At 43.7% G+C, this 23,899-nt stretch overlaps 1 protein-coding gene across 5 annotated transcripts in view; it reads left to right on the top strand.

The window, feature by feature from the left end:
* The window catches only part of GLB1 (galactosidase beta 1), a 139,746-nt gene that overhangs the window by 108,355 nt on the left and 7,492 nt on the right, over window positions 1–23,899 (top strand). For 2 of the 5 annotated variants that reach the window (XR_002943096.3, XR_010155557.1), the window contains exon 17: window positions 45–2,548. The exons of 2 other annotated variants lie outside the window; for them this stretch is intronic. The gene's annotated coding sequence lies outside the window, so the exon portion shown is untranslated. Of the gene's footprint in view, window positions 1–44; window positions 2,549–3,083; window positions 3,145–23,899 lie in introns of those variants that run through there. One more of the 5 variants, XR_010155558.1, reaches the window with a different exon arrangement.

Raw genomic sequence — 23,899 nt, 5'->3', positions numbered from 1 at the left:
TACTAAATGCTAGTTTGAGTCTTTCCTATCATATTCCACCACAGAAGCAGGTAACTGATCATCTGGAAACCTGGGGGACAAGAGGGAAGAAATGACACCTAGGATGCTCCATCCTTTCCCTGCATCCCTTTGTGTTCAGTTCAACAACCTGGTTCTCCTCCTGACCAGCCACTGTGCTTGGCTGAGGACACAAAGGTGAAGGAGACAGTCTAGTATAAAACATGACACAGACCAGACCCAAAGGGGAGGAAGAGCTCCTGTAGAAAAGGTGAAGGGGCATCATTCACCAAACCTCTCCAGCATTAACCAGAGACTGCTGGAGGGCAGCGTGAGCCTATGGAAAAGACTCGACATCCAGGGTTTGGACTTAAAGGCCCCGGTGTGGACTTCTTCAGTGCTCTGATTCCTTGAAGATTCTGTTGGCTTGTTCTCAAAACGTAAGCAACTTTCCAGTGCCAACATATTGAATTCCTTGCCCACAGGGCATTTCTCATCATCATGGGTTGCCATGTGTGCTGTTGTCTGTTGCTGCATAATAAACCAGTAAGTCTGCTTAAGTGGCATGAAGCAACTATTTTGTTATGCACACGATTCTATGGATCAGGAATTTGGACAGCCCAGCAAGGATGGCTTGTCTTTGTTCTGTGACGCTGGGGCTTCTGCTGGGTACCAGAACCATCTGGCAATTCCTTCACTCACTTGCCTGCTATTTGGGCCAGGATGACTTGAAGTTTAAGGCCACTTAGGACAGTCAACAGAGCATCTACAAGTGGTCTTTCCATGTGACTCGGGCTTCTTATAACACAGTAGCTGGGTTCTGATGGCATGTTCCAGAAGGGAGCTTCCAGAGAGTGAACATTGCAACAGAAGCCGGTGGAAGCTGCATGGCCGTTTAAGGCCTAGATGCAGAAGTCACATAGCATCAGTCCACTGTACTCTACTGGTCAAAGTAGTCATAACCCAGATTCAAGGGGAGGAAACACAGATCCCCATCCTTGGATGGGAGAAATGACAAAGAATGTGTGGCCATTTGTAAGAAATCATCACATGTGCACCCAGTGCTATGTTGTAGCACACTCCAATTTGTGTATTTCCGTCCATTCCACTAAAGGTCTGAAAGCCCAGCAAGCATGAATTGAGGTCCAAGGCCCCACTGGTAAGGAGCAGGAGGCCATTGGCTAAGTGGTTCATTTAGCCTGTGTTTAGTGAATTGGATCCCTTTGTCTCTTTTGCAAATTGCCAGGCCCCCAGTGGTCTCACCAGATATTAACTGAAGGGAATTAACTGGACACAGGCAGGAAATCCACTGTGTGAACCCCCCACCAGTCAGAGTTTATGGAGGTATGAGATGATGGGCACTGCACACAAAGCTCAGTGTGGTTTCTGTTTCTTTGGGTGAAATCTTTTGATATGATTTCTGATCAAGAGGTGCAGTCTGTCCAATTTACTTCAACTTTCTTTAATTTTTACTAAGCAATACGATTATTATTATTATTATTATTATTATTTTTAGACAGAGTCTCACTCTGTCGCCCAGGCTGGAGTGCAGTGGCGTGATCTCTGCTCACTGCAAGCTCCACCTCCCGGGTTCACGCCATTCTCCTGCCTCAGCCTCCCGAGTAGCTGGGACTACAGGCGCCCGCCACCACGCCCAGCTAATTTTTTGTATTTTTTAGTAGAGACGGGGTTTCACCGTGTTAGCCAGGATGGTCTTGATCTCCTGACCTCGTGATCTGCCCGCCTTGGCCTTCCAAAGTGCTGGGATTACAGGCGTGAGCCACCACGCCCGACTGCAATAGGATCTTTTTACCAGAGTGCTTTGGCTGTCGTGGACCACCTGACCTCTTTTCTGGGGACTTTGAAATCAGGAAGTGTCCCAAGAAGTGCCCAGTGAGGAGTCCCCAAGGTTTCAGGGTGTATCCTTCTAGTGTGATGGATAAGCCCCTCAGCATTTAACTATTTTAGTAGGTGGGTTTGTTTTGTTTTGTTTTTTTCATTTACCCAATAGACATTCATTCAGTACTTACTCTAAACCCCATGCCACTGTGTAGGACACATTTCTTGCCCCTCAGGGAGCGCACAGATCTATTAATGAACCATGTAGCATTGTGAGGGGTAGACAATGACAGCGATGAGATCAGAGTGCTGTGAGCATGCTGAATCCAGTCTTAGACTTGATGTGGAACAGAGACTGGTCAGGGCAGGCTTCCTGGAGTTGAGCCAGGTGAAGAATAAGAGAAGAAGGAGAAAAGATAGGCATGAGTAGAGCAGAAAGTGCTTCTCAGAGGGAGGCAGCATCTGCAGAGATCCAGGGTCTGGAGAGACGACGGAGAATTCCAGAAATTGGTGGCATGTACCTCAATCTGACTGGGGTTGGAATGAACAGAGATGAGGCAGGAGAGATGCAGGGATCAGAGCTATCTCCAACCAGATGGTAGTATCCTGAAAAATTGGCTATTTTCACATATCTTTTGTCCTCTGAAGTTTCTAGGTTCATGTCTTCAACTTTGATGGTGCTTAATAAGAATAATAACATTCATAAAGTGGTTTTAATGTGTTATTTTTGCATACAGTATTTCATTCAGTCTTTATAAGAACATTTTGAAGAAATAGGGCGGGTGGCATGCAGCTCAGTTTACAGTTTAGGAAAATCAAGAGGTAGGAAGAATTGTGATTTACACAAAATCAGGGGCCTGAAACTCACACCCAAGTCTCTTGCCTCCAAATCCCACACTCTTCTTACTATGCAGATTGCCTTGATTGAGCTGCAAGGAGAAAGTTTTGTATTGTATTTGAGAAAACTCACAACACAGAAGAACAATATTTCAGCCTTGTCTGACATGACAGATCAGGTCTGAGCTGTGGCCCCAGGTTTTGGTGATTGACCCATGAGTCTTGTGTGTGTCTCTGGTGAGCAGAATGCCCGGTATATGTGGGTCCCCAGTGGGCACAGGTCAGGGAGCAAGCAATCCTCCACACTGGAAGATGACTTATTCACAAGGCTGGGCATCCCTCTCAGACAAAACCCACTATCATATCTCTTCTGGTTTAATTCATGTTTTGACACTCAGCAAATTCCCCAGGAACTTCGCTGAAGAGTTTCGTGAGCCGGAAGTGCCTCTGAAAGAAGTGAGCAGAGAGAAGGTACGTGGAACTTTATTCATAGTTGAGCAGGCAAATGATGACTCTCGGTTTTTCTCTGGAGGGGAGCTCTTCCTTGAGGTGAAACGGGCTGAGGAGACATGAGAGAGGGCAGAGAAGCACCACAGACTGACATCAACCTGAGGCCTTCTGATGCTAAGAACATCACAACTTCCCTGGTGGGCAACTGGGTTCATCTGTCCACTGTCTGCCATGATCGGCAGATATCAAGAAGCCATTTGCAAAGTCCAAAGGACAAATATGGTAAAATACTCAAGAAACTCTCTGAAGAGTTTATTTGTAGTGGACCAGAGGTCACTGTGCTGCTGCCAGCACCCCACCCCCACCCCAGTGATCTTGATAAGTCTTTCATGGTTTTGTACCCTAAAATTGTGATTACCTGGAACCAAACCTTACCATGCCAAGGGCTTCCACTAGATGGGATTTTTGCAGTACTAAATATCTACAAGAGAAAAAGAGCTTGTAGAAAAAAAAACAGGAAAAAACAGTTGTTAGGTGGAGGACTAGTTTTATCTAGCTTTCTATTAAAAGCTTCTGTGATTGCCTGATAGGCTGATAACAGGAAGATATTGTTGAAATATATATTCCAGATCCTGTCCTGAAGTCACTGCAGATTCATCTCAGTTCACTGCAAACTCTACAAAAGCCAACCTGGTAAAAGATGGAATTCTGATTGTTCAGGAGACAGAAGTGGAGGACAGAGAAAAAAGACGGAGATTAACTGTCTGGTTTTCTTTCCACTCTGGGCACCAGAATTTTGCCTCTTAATAGCTAGGAAGGAGCCACCCATCTCAAGAATTCAGATAGAGCAATGCTTTTAAAGCAGCCAACTCTTCACTCTGATATAAAACCTCAGTGCCCATGTTATCTGAATAGTAACATATGTAGAATGTGAATACCATACAGCAGGTGTGAACTGAACTTTCAGTCCCTCCTCACTGAGCAGGACACTTCAACAACACGTTGGTCCCAACTCTTCCTCTTTCTCTTAGTGACCAATTTTGCCATTTTCTGCTCCCATGTTTTTTATACACTGAAATTTCCCCTTCCTCATTTCAGTGAGCCTATCACTTAAGTCCTTGGTCTTTGCACCTTAAAAGTCTCTAAGATCCTTTTTTTTTTTTTTTGAGATGGAGTCTTGCTCTGTCACCCAGGCTGTAGTGCAATGATGTAATCTTGGCTCACTGCAACCTCTGCCTCCTGGGTTCAAGCAATTCTCCTGCCTTAGCCTCTCAAGTAGCTGGGACTCAGGCATGCACCACCACACTCAGCTAATTGTGTTGTATTTTTTAGTACAGATGGGGTTTCACCATGTTAGTCAGGTGGTCTCAAACTCCTGACCTCAAATGATTCACCTGCCTCAGCTTCCCAAAATCCTGGGATTACAGGCATGAGCCACCGTACCCAGCCTCCAAGATCCATTCTTTATGGAAATGTTATTAAGCTCCAATATTCTCTGCAAAAATGCTTGTAGCCTGCATCTCTTTGTTAAATCCAGGACAACTTTCACTCATTCATTCATTCAACTATTAAGGTGTACCTAATACATGCTGGGCATTGAGAATAAAATGATAACCACTTTATCACCCCATCTCTCAGTCTCTTTTTAAAAGAGTATTGAGATACTATCAATAGCAATAATAATAAAAACATGACCTATGCCTTCAAAAGGTTTAGTTAGTAGAAGAGATAAGTAAATAGACAGTTCAATGCAGTCTCATGGGCACCATAGTGAGAGACAGTACAGAGTGGCAGAGCAGCAGAAGAGGGGTTCACAATCCAGGCCTGGGCAGCCAGGCATTCTGTCTTACTGCAGAGCCAAAGACAGGGCTTTGTGTGCACGTGGTTTACAGAGGGGATGCTCTAAGGAGGAAGGAAGTGAGGGAAGGGTGCAGGGCAAGAGAGTAAAGGTAAGCAAGGAGACTACTTTCAGCTTAAACCAACCGTTTAGTTCATGATTCTGTTGTATGGTTCTTCTGGTCTGGAACAGGCTCCGCTGATGTTGGCTTGGCTCCCTCATGTATCTAGCCTAGGTCAGATCAGGCTGCTAGTTCCAGAGAAACTCACACACATTAATTTCACCACAAAATTGGATGCACCTTGAGTCAAGAGGGCCAGTCTTTTAACCTTCCATCCGTGTCAGCCAGCCATTGGCTGCAGGCTGCCACTGGTGGGAGGGGAGGACTAGTTGTACTGTGGGGAGGTAGTAGGGAATTGGCCATAAAAAAAGAGAAGAGGGCATCTGTGAGCTGTTAGCAGCCAACGCTCACGGTAGCTGGGGACTGGGTACACCAGTCCATAAAGGAAAGTTGGGTGGGCATCATCAGCATCTGCTGTCAGTCTCTAAACTGAGACTTGAGTGATGAGCAATAGTTGGTCAGGTGAACAGTAGGGGAAGAGTATTCCAGGTTAAAGAAACAGTCTATTGCAGCAGTGGCTCATGGCTGTAATCCCAGCAGTTTGGGAGGCGAAGGCGAGCGGATCATCTGAGGCCAGGAGTTCATGACCAGCCTGACCAACATGGTGAAACCCTGTCTCTACTAAAAACACGAAAATTAGCTGGGTGTGGTGGCACACACCTGTAATCCCAGCTACTTGGGAGGCTGAGGCAGGAGTGTCACGTGAACCCGGGAGGCAGAGGTTGCAGTGAGCCGAGATCATGCCACTGTACTCCAGCCTGGGAGACAGAGCGAGACTCCATCTCAAAAAAAAAAAGAGAGAAACAGTCTATGTAGATGGCCAGAACTAAGAGAGAGAAAGACCATTCACGGCGACATAGGTGACGGGGATGGGCAGTGTTGAGAACACATGGGGCTGCAATAATATCAGGGAGCTCAATGTGAAGGGTCTTGTATGATTGTGTAAGAAGGAAAATATTTTTGAAGTATTTGCCCAATATTTCTGTGTTAGTCAATATAAGCTAAGTTATGTTACATAACAAGCAACACCCAAACCTTAATAGCTTACAACAAAAAGATTTATTTCTTATCCTTACTACATGTCCTTTGGTCTCTATTGCCCAGTGTTTTCATTCTGGGACCCAATCCATAAAGGAAATTTGGATGGGCATCAGCAGCATCTGCTACAGGTCTCCAAACTGAGACCTGAACGATGAGCAGGAGCAGCCAACAGAGCAGCTACCGCCTGAGGCGCTGCTTCCATAATTGCCAAAGCAGGCAAAAGGGAACATGGAAAATCACACACTAACTTAAAGCTCCACTTGCAAGTGATAACAGAAAAACAAACACGTTTAATTTTTAAAGCATCATTAAAAATAGAGAGTTGTCCAGGTGCGGTGGCTCACACCTGTAATCCCAGCATTTTGGGAGGAAAAGGCAGCTGGATCACCTGAGGTCAGGAGTTCAAGACCAGCCTGGCCAACATGGGGAAACCCTGTCTCTAATAAAAAATATAAAAATTAGCCAGACATGGTGTTGCATGCCTGTAGTCCCAGCCCAGCTACTTGGGAGGCTGAGGTATGACAATCGCTTGAAGCCGGGAGGTGGAGGTTGCAGTGAGCTGAAATCATGCCACTGCACTGAAATCTGCGTAACAGAGTGAGACTCCATCTCAAAAAATATATATAGACAGAGTTATCACAAAAGTGATAGAATTCCAATTTATCAAGAAGACGCATCAATACTAAACACACATATGCATAAAATAAAATATATATAAAGGTACATCATAAAATTAAAAACATAGGCCGGGCATAGTAGCTAACACCTGTAATCCTAGCCCTTTGGGAGGCCAAAGCGGGCAGATCACTTGAGGTCAGGAGTTCGAGACCAGCCTGACCCACATGGTGACACCCTGTCTCTACTAAAAGTCCAAAAAATTAGCTGGGAGTGGTGACAGGCACCTGTAATCCCAGCTACTTGGGAGGCTAAGGCAGGAGAATCGCTTGAACCCGGGAGGCAGAGGTTGCAATGAGTTGAGATTGCACCACTACACTCCAGCCTGGGCGACAGAGCGAGACTCCATCTCAAAAAATAATAATAATAAAAATATAAAGTTACAACAATTCTAAACATGCAGATGCATAAAATAAAATATATGAAGAAAATTTATACAGACACAAAAAAACTGACAAATCCTCCATCGTACAGCATTAAAAAGCTGATGGAATAGTAAGAAAGAGATAAATAAATCATTCAGAGACACTTCTGCTTTTTTTTTTTTTTTTTTGAGACAGAGTTTCACTCCGTCACCCAGGCTGGAGTGCAGTGGCATGAACACAGCTCACTGCAGCCTCAACCTCCTGGGCTCAAGCAGTTCTCCTGCCTCAGCCTCCCAAATAGCTGGGACCACAGATGCAGGCCACTACACCAGGCTAATTTTTTTTTTTTTTTTTTTGAGACAGAGTCTCGCTCTGTCACCTAGGCTGGAGTGCAGTGGCGCGATCTCAGCTCACCACAACCTCCGCCTCCCAGGTTAAAGTGATTCTCCTGCCTCAGCCTCCTGAGAAGCTGGGACTACAGGCACGTGCCACCACACCCAGCTAATTTTTGTATTTTTAGTAGAGACGGGGTTTCACTGTGTTAGCCAGGATTTCACTATGTTAGCCAGGATGGTCTCAAACTCCTGACCTCATGATCCACCTGCCTCAGCCTCCCAAAGTGCTGGGATTACAGGCGTGAGCCACCGTGCCTGGCAACACCAGGCTAATTTTTAAATTTTTTAATGGAAACTTGGTCTCACTATGTTGCCCAGGCTGGTGTCAAATTTCTGGGCTCAGGTGATCCTCCTGCCTCAGCCCCACAACGTGCTGGTATTATAGGCATGACCCACCACAACCAGCCACTTTTGCATTTTATTATCCAAAGCAAAATAAGTATGAAACTAAAAACTCTGTTTGGAAGGGTTTACCAAAGTTGAGAAGTCTAATAGGAAACTGACCCACATTAAGCTGAGTGGCTGTAGCTGGGGGATGCACTTGTCAGGGTAGGAGTATAACAGATGGAAAGCAAACCCCTTGAATTCCCCCCTGAGCAACGCCCTTGAATTCCCCTCAGAGGAACCCCTCTGAATTCTCAGGGGGGTGTAGGGACAAGTACCTTGATGCTGAGCAAGGCAGGAATAACTAACAACCCATCCCTGATAGGTTGTAAGCACAGGCTAGCCCTAGTGTGGATTTATGTTCTAAATTTGTGTCACAAGATTAGTCCAATAAACTTAAGGTGATTAATTAGAGCATTATACAGAACTAATATTGCAGCTACATATCTGACAGAAGCAAACTCAAAATTATCTTGGAATAAGGGTATATTTATCCTAAACTTGGGAAATCCTCTCAAATAATATTCAACGTCAGGCTAGGAGTGACAGCTCAGGCCTGTAATCCCAGCACTTTGGGAGGCTGAGGTGGGAGGATTACTTCAGCCATGGAGTTCAAGACCAGCCTGGGCAACACAGGGAGACCCTGTCTCTACAAAAAAAAAAATTTTAAAATTAGCTGGGCTTGGTAGTGGTGCATCTGTAGTCCCAGCTACTCAGGGGGCTGAGGTGGGAGGATTACTTGAACTCAGGGGGTCAAGGCTGTAGTGAGCCATGATTGCACCACTGCATTCCAGCCTGGGCAACAGAGTGAGACCCTATCTCAAAAACAATAAGAATTATTATTATTATTATTTTCAAGGTCAAAGGGTAGCCCCAGCCAAATATAATCAAAGGCACAATGCAACAAAGCAACATAAGACCATAGAAACAAATCCACATAGGCCTCAGATATTGAAATTATGAGACATATTTTAAAATAAACATTCCTACAATACTTAAATAAAACAACCTTGAAAATATCTACAGGAAGAGAAAACTACAAGGAAGCATCATAGATTTGCAAAAGAACAAAATAGCACTTTTGAAACTGCAAAATAAAATAACCAAATTTTAAAACACAACATATGGGTTTGGGAATTGGTTAGACACAGTAGAAGAGACAATCAGTAAGTGGAATGTAGATCAGAAGAAATGATATAGAATGTAGCATAGAAAACAAACAAAAAGGAAAACATGAGAGAAAGGTTTAGAGACCCAGAGGATAAAGTGAAATGATTAAACATGTGCTTAATCTGAATTCCAGAAGGAGAAGATAAGATGAAGTAGAGGTAGTATTTGAAGAAATAATGGATGAGGATTTTCTAGAATCAGTGTTTAAGACACCAGTCCATAGATTCAAGAAGCCCAACAAATACCGAATATTTAAACTGAAGTTCACACCTAGACATGTCAAAGTAAAATTGAAGAACACCAGCAACAAATAGAAGCATCTTAAAAGCAGCCAGAGGATAGTCTACTGCCACTTCAAGGGAGTGGCAGTAGACTCAAAGAGGATTTCTCAAGGGTAAAAGCAGAAGACCAAAGATAATACAATGATATATTCAATATACTGAAAGGAAACAAATGCTGACCTAGAATTCCATATCCAGTGAAAATTCTCCCTCAAGAATGTTGGCAAAATAAAGACATTTTATGATAAACATAAACAGAGACTCTCACTGAAGGGTACACTAAAGTATGTACCTCAGTCAGAAAGAAGATGATTCTAGAAAGTTCTAGGATATAAAAAAGATTGAAAAGCAAACAGAGTGGTAAACCTGTGTATAAATGTAAACAAATATTAAATTCATGACATGCAGTAAAAATGGTTATTGGACCTCATAAGATTTAATTACAATATAACATTGTAATTGCATAAATTACAACTTGTAAAAACAAGAATTATAAGACAGGAACAATAGAAATAGAGTTAAAATTTCTACTTTTGTTGTTTGTCTTTGTGGTTTTTTTTGTTGTTGTTTGTTTTTGTTTTGTTTTGGTTTTGGTTTTGGTAATGTCTGTAATAAGGGCAAAGGTAATTGGTTAATTTTAAACTTTGAAAATTAAATATACTCCCCCAAAAAGGCAAGGAATGAGAGAAAAAGAAACCTGCAACAGGTAGTATAAATATAATCTATGAAATAAGTTTTTTTTTTTTTTTTTTTTTTTTTTTTTGGAGACGGAGTTTTGCTCTTGTTGCCCAGGCTGGAGTGCAATGGTCCCATCTCGGCTCACCACAACCTCCACCTCCCGGGTTCAAGAGATTGTCCTGCCTCAGCCTCCCAAGTAGCTGTGATTACAGGCATGCGCCACCATGCCTGGCTAATTTTGTATGTTTAGTAGAGACGGGGTTTCTCCATGTTGGTCAAGCTGGTCTCAAACTCCCAACCTCAGTTGATCCACCCACCTCAGCCTCCCAAAGTGCTGAGATTACAGGCGTAAGCCACCGTACCCGGCTGAAATAAGATGTATACAGGACTATCAGAAGCCACATTAATACAAAATAGGGTATATGCAACAGTTAAAAGACCAAGATTGTCAGACTATGTCCTTAATAAACTATGTGTTGTCTACTAGAAATCAAGTTGAAAACATATGAATACCAAGAGGTTGAAAGTAAAAAGATGGAAACAAGTATACCATGCAAATACAAACCAAAAAACAAACTGACGTAACTTTGTTAGTATCAGGCAAAATATCTTTTCTTTTTTTTTTTTGAGATGGAGTCTCGCTCTGTCTCCCAGGCTGGAGTGCAGTGGTGCAATCTCAGCTCACTGCAGCCTCCGCTTCCCAGGTTCAAGAGATTCTCTGCCTCAGCTTCCCGAGTAGCTGGGATTACACACATGCGCCATGACGCCTGGCTAATTTTTGTATTTTTAGTTGAAACGGGGTTTCCTCATGTTGGCCAGGCTGGTCTTGAATTCCTGGTCTCAAGTGATCTACCCATATCGGCCTCCCAAAGTGCTGGGGTTACAGATGTGAGCCACCGTGCCCGGTCAGTATCGGGCAAAATATCCAACGTAAAAAGAGATACAGAAGACCTTTGCTTTTTTTCTTTTTCTTTTTCTTTCTTTTTTTTTTTTTTTTTGAGATGGAGTCTCACTCTGTCACCCAGGCTGGAGTGCAATGGTGCGGTCTCGGCTCACTGCAACCTCCACCTCCCAGGTTCAAGTGATTCGGCCTCAGCCTCCCGAGTAGCTGGGACTACAGGTGTATGCCACCACACTCAGCTAATTTTTGTATTTTTAGTAGAGATGGGGTTTCACTGTGTTGGCTAGGCTGGTGTCAGACTCCTGACCTCATGATCCGCCCATCTCTGCCTCCCAAAGTGTTGGATTACAGTAGTGAGCCACCACGCTGGGCCCAGATTTTTTTTTTTTTTTTTTTTTGAGACGGAGTCTCGCTTTGTTGCCCAGGCTGGAGTGCAGTTGCACGATCTCAGCTTACTGCAACCTCTGCCTCCTGGGTTCATGTAATTCTCCTTCCTTAGCCTCCCAGGTAGCTAGGATTACAGGTGTGTACCAGCATGCCCAGCTAATTTTTGTATTTTTAGTAGAGATGGGATTTCACCATGTTGCCCAGGCTGGTCTCGAACTTCTGACCTCAAGTGATCCACTTGCCTCAGCCTCCCAAAGTGCTGGGATTAGGGGCGTGAGCCACTGCGCCTAGCCCTGATGGTTTTTTTGTTTGTTTGTTTGTTTTTGAGAGGGAGTCTCACTCTGTGGCCCAGTCTGGAGTGCAGTGGCGTGATCTTGGCTCACTGCAACCTCCACCTCCTGGGTTCAAGCAATTCTCCTACCTTGGCCTCCCAAGTAGCTGGGATTACAGGCACACGCCACCATGCCTGGCTAATTTTTGTATTTTTAGTAGAGACAGGGGTTCACCACGCTGGCCAGGCTGGTCTCAAACTCCTAACCTTGTGATCCACCCACCTTGGCCTCCCAAAGCTGATGGTTTTAAATTAAGGATTTTAGGATATAGTTTGAGCTGAGGAATATAGAAAGCATTACATATCAAAACTCGTGAGATACAGCTAACACTATATTTAGAGGGAAAGTTATAGCCTTAAATGTGTTTATTAAAGACAAAAGGCTGAAATTTAATGAGCAAAACATCTTCAAGAAGTAAGGAGGGCCCAGTGTGGTGGCTCATGCCTGTAATTCCAGCTACTCAGGAAGCCAAGATGCAAGGATTACTTGAGGCCAGGAATTCCAGGCAAGCCTGAACAACATAGCAAGATCTTGTATTTTTAAAAAAATTTAAGAAAGGAGGGAATGGAAAGAGCTAATTAACAGTTTCGAAGTTAAAATTATTTAGGAGGAATAGTGCTAATGTCCTTATTGCACAGTAGGGTGACTATAGTTAACAATAATGTATTGAATATTTCAAAATAGCTAGAAGAAAGGATTTTGAGTTTTCACTAAAAAAAGATAAATGTTGAGGTGATGGATATGCTAATTATACTGATTTGATCATTACACAAAATATGCATATATTGAAACATCACATTGTACCCATAAATATGTACAATTATGTGTCAATTAAAATTTTTAATTAATTTTTTTCAGAGAAAAAATTTAATCTCTTAAAAGCTTCCTTTTCTTTTTTTTCTTTTTTTCTTTTTTTTTTTTTGAGACAGGGTCTCACTCTGTCACCCAGGCTGGAGTGCAGTGGCACCATCACAACTCACTGCAGCCTTGACCCCCTGGGCTCCAGCCATCCTCCCACTTCAGCCTCCTAAGTAGCAGGGACAACAGGCACATGCCACCATGCCCAGCTAATTTTTTATTTTTTGTAGAGACAGAGTCTCACTGTGTTGCTCAGGCTGGTTTCAAAGTCTTATTCGCAAGAAATCCTCCCATCTTGGCCTCCCAAAGTGCTGGGATTACAGGTGTAAGCTGCCACTCCCGGCCAAGTGTGCCTTTTTGACAATAAAATTCTACCCTTTCTTATGAAAAAAAAAGAAAAAACACCAAAAGAATTTTTTTAATGTGGAAGAAAGAAATACATGTAATACATGTAAAAGCAGAAATTAATGAAATAGAAAAATACGTATTCAATAAAGAACATCAACAAAGTCAACAGTTTTTTATTTTCAAGGACTAATAAGTTGATAAACTCAGGGATGAAAAGCGTTTCCTCACCTCTGTAAGTGTTTTAGCCTAAGAGCTAAAGAAATCTTTCTTTATTAGGAAAGTCTGTATCCACCCTCTGAAACAATGACTGTGACTGTAATCCCAGCACTTTGGGAGACCGGGGCAGGTGGATCACCTGAGGTTGGGAGTTCGAGACTAGGCTGACCAACGTGGAGAAACCCCATCTCTACTAAAAATACAAAATTAGCCGGGCATGGTGGCACATGCCTGTAATCCCAGCTACTCGGGAGGCTGAGGCAGGTGAATCGCTTGAACCCAGGAGGCGGTGGTTGCGGTGAATTGAGATTGCGCCATTGCCCTCCAGCCTGGGCTTCAAGAGCGAAACTCCATCTCAGAAAAAAAAAAAGAAAGAAAGAAAGAAATATTGTCTCTACTAAAAATACAAAAAAAAAAAAAAAAAAAAATTAGCCGGGTGTGGTGGTGGGCCCCTGTAATCCCAGCTACTCAGGAAGCTGAGGCAGGAGAATCACCTGAACCGAGACGTGGAGGTTGCAGTGAGCCAAGATCATGTCGCTGCACTCCAGCCTGGGCGACAGAGAGACTCTGTCTCAAAAAAAAAAAAAAAAGAAAGAAAGAAAGAAAAAAAAGAAAACCAGGGTTCAAGGCTAGCCTTCTCTCTTCTACTTCTTTCTTCCCTCTTCTCCTTTCCCTTCCCTCTCACCACCATCTCAGATCTATCACATGTAATGTTACTTCCGTTGGCCAAGCAAGGCCTCCATCAGGCACTGCTGCCTCTCTCTGCCGAGTTGTTGCAAAGATTATTCTGCCTTGGGTTTGTTCATCCATTGAAGAAAAGGGAAGAAAGCAGGCTTGGACTTTTTGCCGTCTGTTACAAAACTCCTATTGTATCAGAGTCCCATGAATCCCTCTGCTACAGGAGTCCACGATGTAAGAGCTTCTCTCCCTCTTCAACAATTGAAACGAGAAATTTGGTTTTTTTTGTTTTTTAATTTTGATGCTGTTTCTGTGGGAAAGGGTGAGGATGGATTGTTCTTCGCAACTCTCACTTAAAGAAAATGTCTCCTAACTCTTTTATCTTCATGCCGAACGTGCTAAGAATCTCACAATCAGTTTGTTTATGGCAAATGCCCCCCTCCAAAAGGAGCCTGTTGTTTTTCACCCCAACTGTGGACGTTAAGACAGTTCTCTCACCGAAACGTTTTTGAGATAATGGGCATTTTCCTGTTTTGGTGACACCTGTTCTTCATACTTTACCTCTACTCTCCCATCAGCTTAACCACAGTATCATAACGTGGCCATCACGTACCTTCTGCGGTGTATAGTCCCGTGATCACTAAACAATGGTTAGCGATAATAACAATAACCAAAAGAGAAGAGAAATGCCCCTGCTTTAATTAGGTTAAGGGCGTGTAAATATCCATGGCACTGTGTCAGAAATTCAGACATAAGGATTAGGACCATGTTGGCAAAAAATTCTATGGGCTTTCGGGGCAGAAGAGGACATGAATAGAACAGATAGTAAACTCTCCCATGCCTCCCAAGAGCTAGTTTCCCCTGAACGGTGTCAGTGCAGAGGCTGTCAATCTTCTCGGATGATATCCCTCTCTATGGCGCTTAGCTTACAATATTATAGTTCTTTGTTTACCACTGACTGAGGGAGCCTTCATGACAAGTGGCATAGGATTTTAATTCTCATATTCATGGTACCAAGGACAGCACATCTAGCCCATAGTAGGTCCTCAGTCAAGGCTTCCATGACTCCATTCACAGACTGAGAGGGAGTCTACATGTTTCCTTTCAGCATGTCTAACACAGATGTCAGCTGAGGTGCCCCTTCGCTTTAAAAATCTAGATAAGATTTGGCCAGGCACAGTGGCTCACGCCTGTAATCCCAGCACTTTGGGAGGCTGAGGCAGGTGGATCACTTGAGGTCAGGAGTTTGAGACCAGCCTGGCCGACATGGTGAGAAACCTCATCTCTACTAAAAATACAAAAACTAGCCAGGTGTGGTGGTGGGCGCCTGTAATCCCAGCTACTAGGGAGGCTGAGGTAAGAGAATTGCTTGAACCTGGAAGTGGAGATTGCAGTGAGCCAAGATTGCGCCACTGCACTCCAGCCTGGGCCACAGAGCAAGACTCTGTCTCAAAAAAAAAAAAAAATCTAGATAAGGTTTGTCTTTAAAACCTTCCCAAAATTTCTGTGAACCCCTGGAAGGCTCACTTTCTCATGGTTTCCTCAGTCTAGACATTCTGCCTCTGCCTCCACTGAATCCATTCAGTTCATGAACGATCTCACCATCCTACACATTCTTGAGCAGTATCTTGACTCAAATGTGAAACAGAGTCCCTTGAATTTCACAAAAAGCTTATCCACATCAGGCCTCTTTAATGTGTAAAAACTTTACAGAAGCATTAAAGAGATGGAGGAGGAGGTGCGGTCTACAGTGTCACAGCACAAGCTCAATATATTGACTATTAAATATCCCTGTGTGTAAAAGATATTCTACCACCATCCATTTTCTTGATCATCCTTTTGTCTTCACTCTTCTCTTCTTTGTCCACCCCCACCTCTGAATTTCTAATAATTTTAAAATTAAACCTGTCCCATCTATATTCCTGAAATGACACATCCTTGCCTTTCTTCTCCACATCCAGCTTCTGAGGAAGGGGCCCTAAGAAGCATGAAGCTTCCACCGGCTAAGGGGGAGGGAGAGAGGAGTCAGAAAGGAAGCAGAAGAGTTGGGAGCTTCCCGGAGAAGAGTCCCGGCACTGCTGCCTCCCATGGCCAAGCCCTTGGGATAAGGAAGCACAATAAAATCCCCACTCAGGTTTTGGGATGTGAGAAAATAAGGCTTCGGGGCCACGTTTCCAATGTCAAGCTTGGGGAGGAAGCAAGATCCCTGAGTTCCCCATCACAGTGCAAGGGCAGACGCAACACAGTGTGGGTTGTGTCTGCATGTGGACCAAGGCAGCCTGCAAGAGTTCTCATGAACCAGCCATGGAGGGGAAAGAGTAGGATGGTTTCCCACACCAGCTTCAGCAGCAGGAAGCAGAAAAGGCCCTCGATAGCTCCAATAAGTCTTCTGAGGCTACAGAGAAGAGCAAGAGAAAATGGAGCATTTCCCATGTCCCAAAAGGAGTGCCAAGGAATCTGAGTGAGACATGGCCCAGTATGTGGGAATGGATCAGCTTAGCAGGTGACTTCATGGATGGATGGTTGAGGCCCAGACAGGATGCAGTTACAGGGAGGAGCTGACATCAGCAAATCACAAAGACCAGAGTCACACTCGCAAAATTGCAACACCAGATATTACTGAGGAAAGGGGAGATGGGTGAAATGCTGAATTGACTGAGATTAAGCCCCTGCCTTCTGGGGGAAATGAGGTCTGAAAATAAAAATGAAGTTCAGTTCTAGAAGGAAGTTTACTGTTGACACCCATGTTTCTCTCTCCTAACACTATTGGGCAGGAGCCACCTCCCTGGTGTCAGCAAATGTTTTACAGTCTTTTGTTCTTTCTTAGTGGGTGTTACTTTATTCTCCTCCAGATAGATCAGCATATTTATTTAAAAGTACTTTCCACACTATCCTATTACGGTGATTTCATCTCAGGTGAGCTGCTGTTTGGATTGTTGATCTCATTCATTGTTTTAGAATTATATTTCTTCCTTGGGCTATGGAACTGTGGTGTGCGCACTCATTTTAAATGAGAGATTTTCTATTTGTTTGTAAATATTTGTTGCTCTTTCTCTCGCAGTCTCTCTCTATTTCCCTCTTTCTCTCCTTTTCTACTAATCCATCTTTGTATAGAAATTTTGAAGTTGCCCCTGTACTGGGTATTGTTGATGTCCTACCAAAAAAACCTATATCTGCTTGTGCACAACTCCCCTAACTGCTGTGAGGGTTGATTGCTCCCTTTCCCCAGAGAACTATTTGTTTAATGGGAAGATGCCTCATTGACATATGGATAAAAAAGGCCAGACCCAGCCAGGGGCAGTACCTCATGCCCCTGTAATCCCAGCACTTTGGGAGGTCAAGGTGGGAGGATCATTTGAGCCCAGGACTTTGAAACCAGCCTGGGCAACATAGTGAGACCCCATCTCTGCAAATTAAAATTTAAAAATTATATGGGCATGGTGGTGTATGCCTGTAGTCTCAGCTACTCAGGAGGCTGAGGTGGGAGGATCACTTGAGCTTGGGAGGTTGAGGCTGCAGTAAGCCATGATCATGCCACTGCACTCCAGCCTGAGTGACAGAGTGAGACCCCGTCTCAAAAATAAAAATAAAGAGTTGACACCCTTTGCCTCAAAGTGGGATTCATTCTGTCACATAATTCATGCTCCAAAACCTCCATGAGATCAAGCTAGGGCTAGACTCCAGCAGGGAACTCGTGATGGTTAATTTTATGTGCCAACTTGACTAGGTTACAGGGTGCCCAGACATTTGGTCATACAGCATTCTGGGTGTGTCTGTGTGTGTGTATCTGGATGGCACTAACATTTGAATTGGTAAATTGAGTGAAGCAGATCACCCACCCTAATGTGGGTGGGTCTCATCCAATTAATTGAGGGTCTGAATAGACCCTTTCATAAGTAAGAGGGGACTCCTCCTTCCTGACTGACTTGAGCTGGGACATCAGTCTTTTCCTGCCTTCAGACTCTTAATGGAAACATCAACTCTTTTAGGGTCTCAAGATGGCCAGCTTTTGGACTTACACCATAGGCTCTACTGGTCCTTAGGCCTTTGGACTGAGGCTGGAACCACATCCTCAGCTCTCCTGGATCTCCAGCTTGGCAACTGCAGACCTTGGGACATTTCAGATTCCATAATCATGTAAACAAATTTTTTATGATACTTATAAATTTATGGATATAGATAGATAATAGAGACACAGCTATAGATATGGATATAGATACAGATAGATTAATGATATAGATATAGATGTGGATATAGATATATATCCTATTAGTTCTGATTCTCTGGAGAACCCTAATACAGAGCACATTCTTATTTAGCTTCTTCCCCTTCCTGGTCCTATTTCTTTCCCTCCCTCCCCCTCTCCAGGAAGCATCTCCAATAAATCACTGGCACTAGAATCCCTGCCTCAGGTTCTGCTTCTCAGGAACCCAGTCTAAGACTCCTTCCAGTTAGCAGCCTAGAGTTGCAATCCAAAATCAGGTCTTCTGTTAGTGGTTTGAATCTCACATCCTGTAATGGTTTGCGCATACCACAGTTCTAGTTGTTGAGCAGGGAGCTTAGGGGTTGCTTCAAATCTTAGTCATGAGTTTGTGTTTATCCTCCAGCCTAACAAGGCCTACAGCTGCCAACCAGCAGTTTCTTTGTCTCTTTGCAGATGAGGAGTAGCTCTGCCTTGCCCTAGCCTCTGACTGCAGCCCCCCTCCCCATATTAGATGGAGCAGAGTTACCCTACAGGATCTGAGCTCCTGGCAGCTGCTGCTTGCTTCAAGTGCCAAAACCCAGAGGACTTACAATCTCAGCTTTGCTCAACACTTTGCTTCTATTCCCTAATTCTTGTCCTCAAAGATGCTTAATCCTATTTGTTTGTTTGTTTGAAATAGTATTTATTTTTCATTGATGTACAATTTACATACCATAAAACATGTAGACTTTTAAGTGTATAGTACAATGAGTTTTGATAAATTTATATTAGGTTGGTGCAAACATAATTGTGGTTTTGGCCATTGAAAGTAATGGCCAAAACCGCAGTTAGGCCAGGCGTGGTGGCTCATGCCTGTAATCCCAGCACTTTGGGAGGCCAAGGCGGGCAGATCACTTGAGGTCAGGAGTTCAAGACCGGCCTGGTCTCGAATGTGGCAAAACCCCGTCTCTACTAAAAAATACAAAAATTAGCTGGATGTGGTAGCATGCAAGCATGCACCTGTAATCCTAGCTACTGGGGAGGCTGAGGCATGAGAATTGCTTGAACCCAGGAGGTGGAGGTTGCAGTGAGCCAAGATTGCACCACTGCACACCAGCCTGGGCAACAAAGTGAGACTCCTTCTCAAAAAAAAAAAATGCAATTATGTTTGCACTAACCAAATAGATATATATACACACACACACAGGTCACCCACATCCAATAAGATAGAGAATTTCCATCATCCAGAGTGTTCCCTTGCACTCTATTATAGCGGGATTTTAAGGAATCAGAGAGACTGATGGGGTTCAAGAGGATATTTCTTAATTATTTATGTGCACCAGCCCAGTTGGATTAACATCCAAAGGACTGAGCCCCGAACAAAGAGTTAAGTTACCTTTTAAGCATTTCGTGGGTGAGGGGAGATCTGTGCAGGGGGAAGCATACTACAGAAGTAAGAAACAAAGACAGTTATTCAATTGAGACATGCATTACATCATTTCTTACTTTTCAAGGAAAAACATGTTTTGTGACTTGAGTTTATCTGTCTAGTGACCTTGCAGCTGCACAGCCAGGGAAACAGGGTCTTCACAATGCCTGGTAAGGGAGGAGAGATAAGGCTTACTAGCCACAGAAAAACAGGTGGTTTTTAAGGACTCCAGCTCTTTCTCTTTCTTAGGGGAATTGGGTTTTCTTACATACAACTGAGTTTCTGCTTACACACTCTTTAATTTCTCTTAATTCCTGTTCTGTTCCCCTCTTTGGTGCTTTTTATAACAGAGGTGTTAATAGAAAGCACCATTATTTGCCACCTCCTCTTGGAGCTGAGCTGCTTCTTCTAAACAGCAGTGGCTGATATCTGGTTAATGTCATCAACTGCACGGTAGTGTGTCAGGCTACTATTGCCTCCATAGTTGACTGAATACTACTAATAAACAGGGGTAAAAGGCAAGGGAGGATGAAGGAGATGACAAGAATAAGCAAGAACCCACTAATGAGGGTTTTGAATCCTCCAAAGGCTGAGAACCATCCTTCATACAAGGAGTCTGGGGACCACCTGGACCAAGTCTGAACTGGAACATGGGCTAACTTGCACATTCTAGCTGTGATTTCCATGACAGCTCGGCCATTATCATCGATTTCTAGGCAACAGTTGGTTAAATTAAATTTTCCACATACTCCTCCTTCCGAGGCTAAGAGGTAATCTAAAGCCAGCCTATTTTGATATATAACATTCCTCATTTGTGTTGCTTGGATTGCCAATAAATCTAGTGCCTTTGATGTTTCATTGGTTATGATTTCAAGGACTGCCTGCAACCTTATGATGTGGTTGAGCATATAGATGGGGGTACGGTACCCCCATGACCTGTCTTGCACCCAGGTAGCTGGCCCATAGTATTTAATGATTCTTTCAGGAGGCCATTCATTATTTTTTCAGTTTCCTATGTCCATATTCTTTTTGATATTTGTGTCTATTTTGTGGTTATGCTTCTTCTAGTTTTATTTTTATCATAAACTGGATATCTTAAGAGTTCCTCTTGCCTTCGAGGAATTAGAAAGAAGGATGGCTTGATTGTTTTTAACACACATGCTCCTGTCTGTTTAGCCAGCAGCTGCCAATATGCCCGTGTTCCACAGATCCAATATAGGCCAGAGGGTTCCTTCCAAGCAGTTGGAGCCTCTAGCTGATGCCAAGAGTGGCTTAGAGTAGAGAATCAAGAGAAAGGGTTTGGATCTGGTAAGTAGGAGTCGTTCTGGGCGTTTCTCCATAGAGTTTTGTTTTTAGTCTCATCATAATACTGTTGCCCTAGGCAGGTTGTTTCTCCTACTGCCTCTGTGAAAGCCTTTCCCCATCAGGCGATATAGTACTTTCCAATTATGGAGGCTTTTAACAACCAAACACTGGCTGAGGCTTTTGGTTTACTGGCAGGGTTAGGCGAAGTGAAGTTATCTTGTGGCATTAATTCCTTTGCCTCCCACGGCCACTGGTTCCCCATATTAGTTCCTCCACGTACATAGCATGAGGAAATTCCTAAGCTGCCAGCTATGTTTTCAGCTAGCTGAGCAAATACGTTTTTGGTTGATGGAGGAAGCTCGGGCACTGGCTGATTAAAATGCTCATAGAATGACTTATGGACCCGGAATTGCAGGGTTGGATGCATTTGAGTCCTTCTAGTCTTTTTGACAATTAGTAGTGGAACTCCAAGGCCTGCTCCTTGTCTATCAACTCATAATAGTGCTGTCTGTCCTATAGACCAAAAAGGTAGCTCTGGCTTTAAGATAGTAATATCTAAAGGATTGCATGTCCTTGTCTTACAATCTGGTTTGGTTGACATACTACTTAGTAGAGCAGTCCTTCCTGAATATAAATGTTGGAGCTGTGTTAGCGTAGACCACTGAATGTTACAGTCCGGGCATCTGATTTGTGGTTCTCCGTACAGATGTTTAGGACTGTTGCTGCTAAGCCTCTCTTGTGTCAAACCATTGCAGATTGCTTCTGGTTTTTTATGGTTATGAACATACATGGCATGGCAGGCATCAAAGTACAAGGAAATAGGCCCTTTATAGGAGGGAGGGGATTATTTGGTTTGAGCTATAAGCTCTCTTTCTTTTTCTCTCTCCGATTTAATATGAACCTCAAACCAGAATTTATAGGGTAAGAGCTTAGGGTAAGAGCTTAGCCTCCAGTGTGGTCAGAGCAGGGCAGTTGTCCTTCTTACCGGTGGTTAGGTTTCGCCGTAGGATTATTCGGGTGGGGCGATTTGGGTCTTGCTGGCTAATCCACTGGTTGTCATCGGGAGTCACTGCTGCCACTGGTTTCAGCCGGCTATGGTGAATCCAACGTGTGACACCTGCAACTTTAACAGCAGTGAGAGTAGACATGATAACAATATGGGGCCTATCCTATATGGGTCCTAGAGTGGTTGAATTCCATTTTTCAACCTAAACAAAGTCCCTAGGTTTGAAAGACTATACAAGTCTGTTAGACTTATAGGCATTCTTTTCCATACCTAGCCATTCATCTTTTGCATGGCCATGCTTAAAGCCTGCATTTGCCTTTTTAAAGTTAGTTTTTCTAGTTTACAGAGATTACCTTTAATCTGACTTATAATGGGGGGTGGCCGGCTGAACAAAATCTCACAGGGCAAATACCCAGTTTGTTAGGTGGGGGTGCACCTGACTCGGAGGAGGACCATGGGCAAGACCTTGATTCCACCGTGAGTTTCTTGACAAAATTTCTTCAGCAGCCGTTTGAGTGTTCGGTTCATGCACTCCACTTTACCTGAGCTCTGCAGCCTGTAGGCTGTATGTAATTTCCACTTTATTTTTAATAGTCAAGTTAAGTCCTGAACTATTTCAGCCACAAATGTTGGTTCATTGTCTGATCTTAGAGTTAGAGGCAGTCCAAATCTGGGAATAATGTCTCTTAACACCTTGGTCACCTCTAGTGCCTTCTCTGTCCAGGTGGGGAAGGCCATGACCTACCCTGAAAAGGTGCAAATGAACACCAACATGTACTGATAGCCTCCCTCTCAGGGCAATTCGGTGAAGTCCATAAGCAAATTTTCACAGGGCATGGCTCCTGTTTCCTGAACTCCCGGGGGCCAAGTAGGCCCTTGTGGTGGATTGTTCTGAGTGCAAGTTAAACACTGTTTGTTTACAAATGGCTCGAGTAATAGCAGTGAGTCATGGCACATGGAAATGATGCCTTAATGATGTCTTTAGTGCTGTTTTTTCCATGTGAGTTCCTTGGTGGAACTCTTTTACAGATCTGGGGGCCACCATTTCAGGTATGGCTAGCCTCCCACTGGATAATTTTTACCATCCTCCTTCAATGTAGTTCTTATTTTCCTGGGAAAACCAAGCCTTTTCATTTGGAGTGTAGCTTGGGATCTCCGGGAGGGGAATCTCCAGGAGGAGAAGCATAGCTAAGGCTTCTTCTTTAGAAGGTGGAGTTGTCATTGCAGCCTGCTTTGCCTCTTTGTCTGCCTTTCTATTTTCTTTAGCCTTTAGTGTTCTTGCTTTTTGGTGCCCCTTGCAGTGCATCACTGCCACCTCTTTTGGGGCCCATACAGCATTTAAGAGCTGTAGAATTTCTTCCTTGTTACTTTATTTCTTTACTTCCAGCAGTTAAAAGTCTTTTTTTCTTTATAAATAGCCTCATGAACATGCAAAGTGGCAGAAGCATATTTGGAATCTGTGTAAATATTTGTCTTTTGGCCTTTTGCTAGCCAGAGAGCTCTTGTCAGAGCTATTAGCTCTGCTTTCTAAGCAGAAGTTTCTGTAGGCAAAGACTGCACCTCTGCTACTGAGTCCAAAGTCACCACTGCATACCCAGCACGACGGACTCCCTTTAGTATGAAACTGCTTCCATCAGTAAAATATTCAATGTCCGGGTCTCCAAGGGGCCGAAGTGTCAAATCTCTCCGGCTTGAGAACACTCTATCTACCACATCCACACAGCAATGAAGGGGGCCTCCTGGGACTGACTTGATGAGGAGCTAAGGTTTAGGGTATTCACAGTTTTTAAAGTCAGTGTATTAGCTGCCCATGCCAGTAGGGCAGTGGCAGCTAGTGCTTTAAAACAAGGAGGCCATCCAAGTGCCATAGAATCTAATTGCCTGGATAAGTATGTCACTGGGCGATGCCATGACTTTATGGCTTGAGTTAGAACCTCTATGGCCTCCCTTTCATTTGTGGACATACAAGAAGAAAAGCTTAGTTAGTTAGATCTGGCGGTCCTAAAGCTGGGGCCTGAGTCAAGGCTTCTTTGATTTCTTTAAAAGCCTTCTCCTGGTTGGCCTCCTAGAGGAGGGGCTCCTTCTTTCCTCTTCTTTGTGGCTTCGTGTAATGGCTTAGCCATGAGCAAGAAATTTGGGATCTAAATGCAGCAGAACATTGCTGCCCTTAGGAACTCTCTTATTTG

Source organism: Pan troglodytes, chromosome 2 (assembly GCF_028858775.2).
Source record: "Pan troglodytes isolate AG18354 chromosome 2, NHGRI_mPanTro3-v2.0_pri, whole genome shotgun sequence".
Classification (NCBI taxonomy): Eukaryota; Metazoa; Chordata; class Mammalia; order Primates; family Hominidae; genus Pan; species Pan troglodytes.
This window is presented reverse-complemented; position numbering and strand designations above follow the sequence as displayed.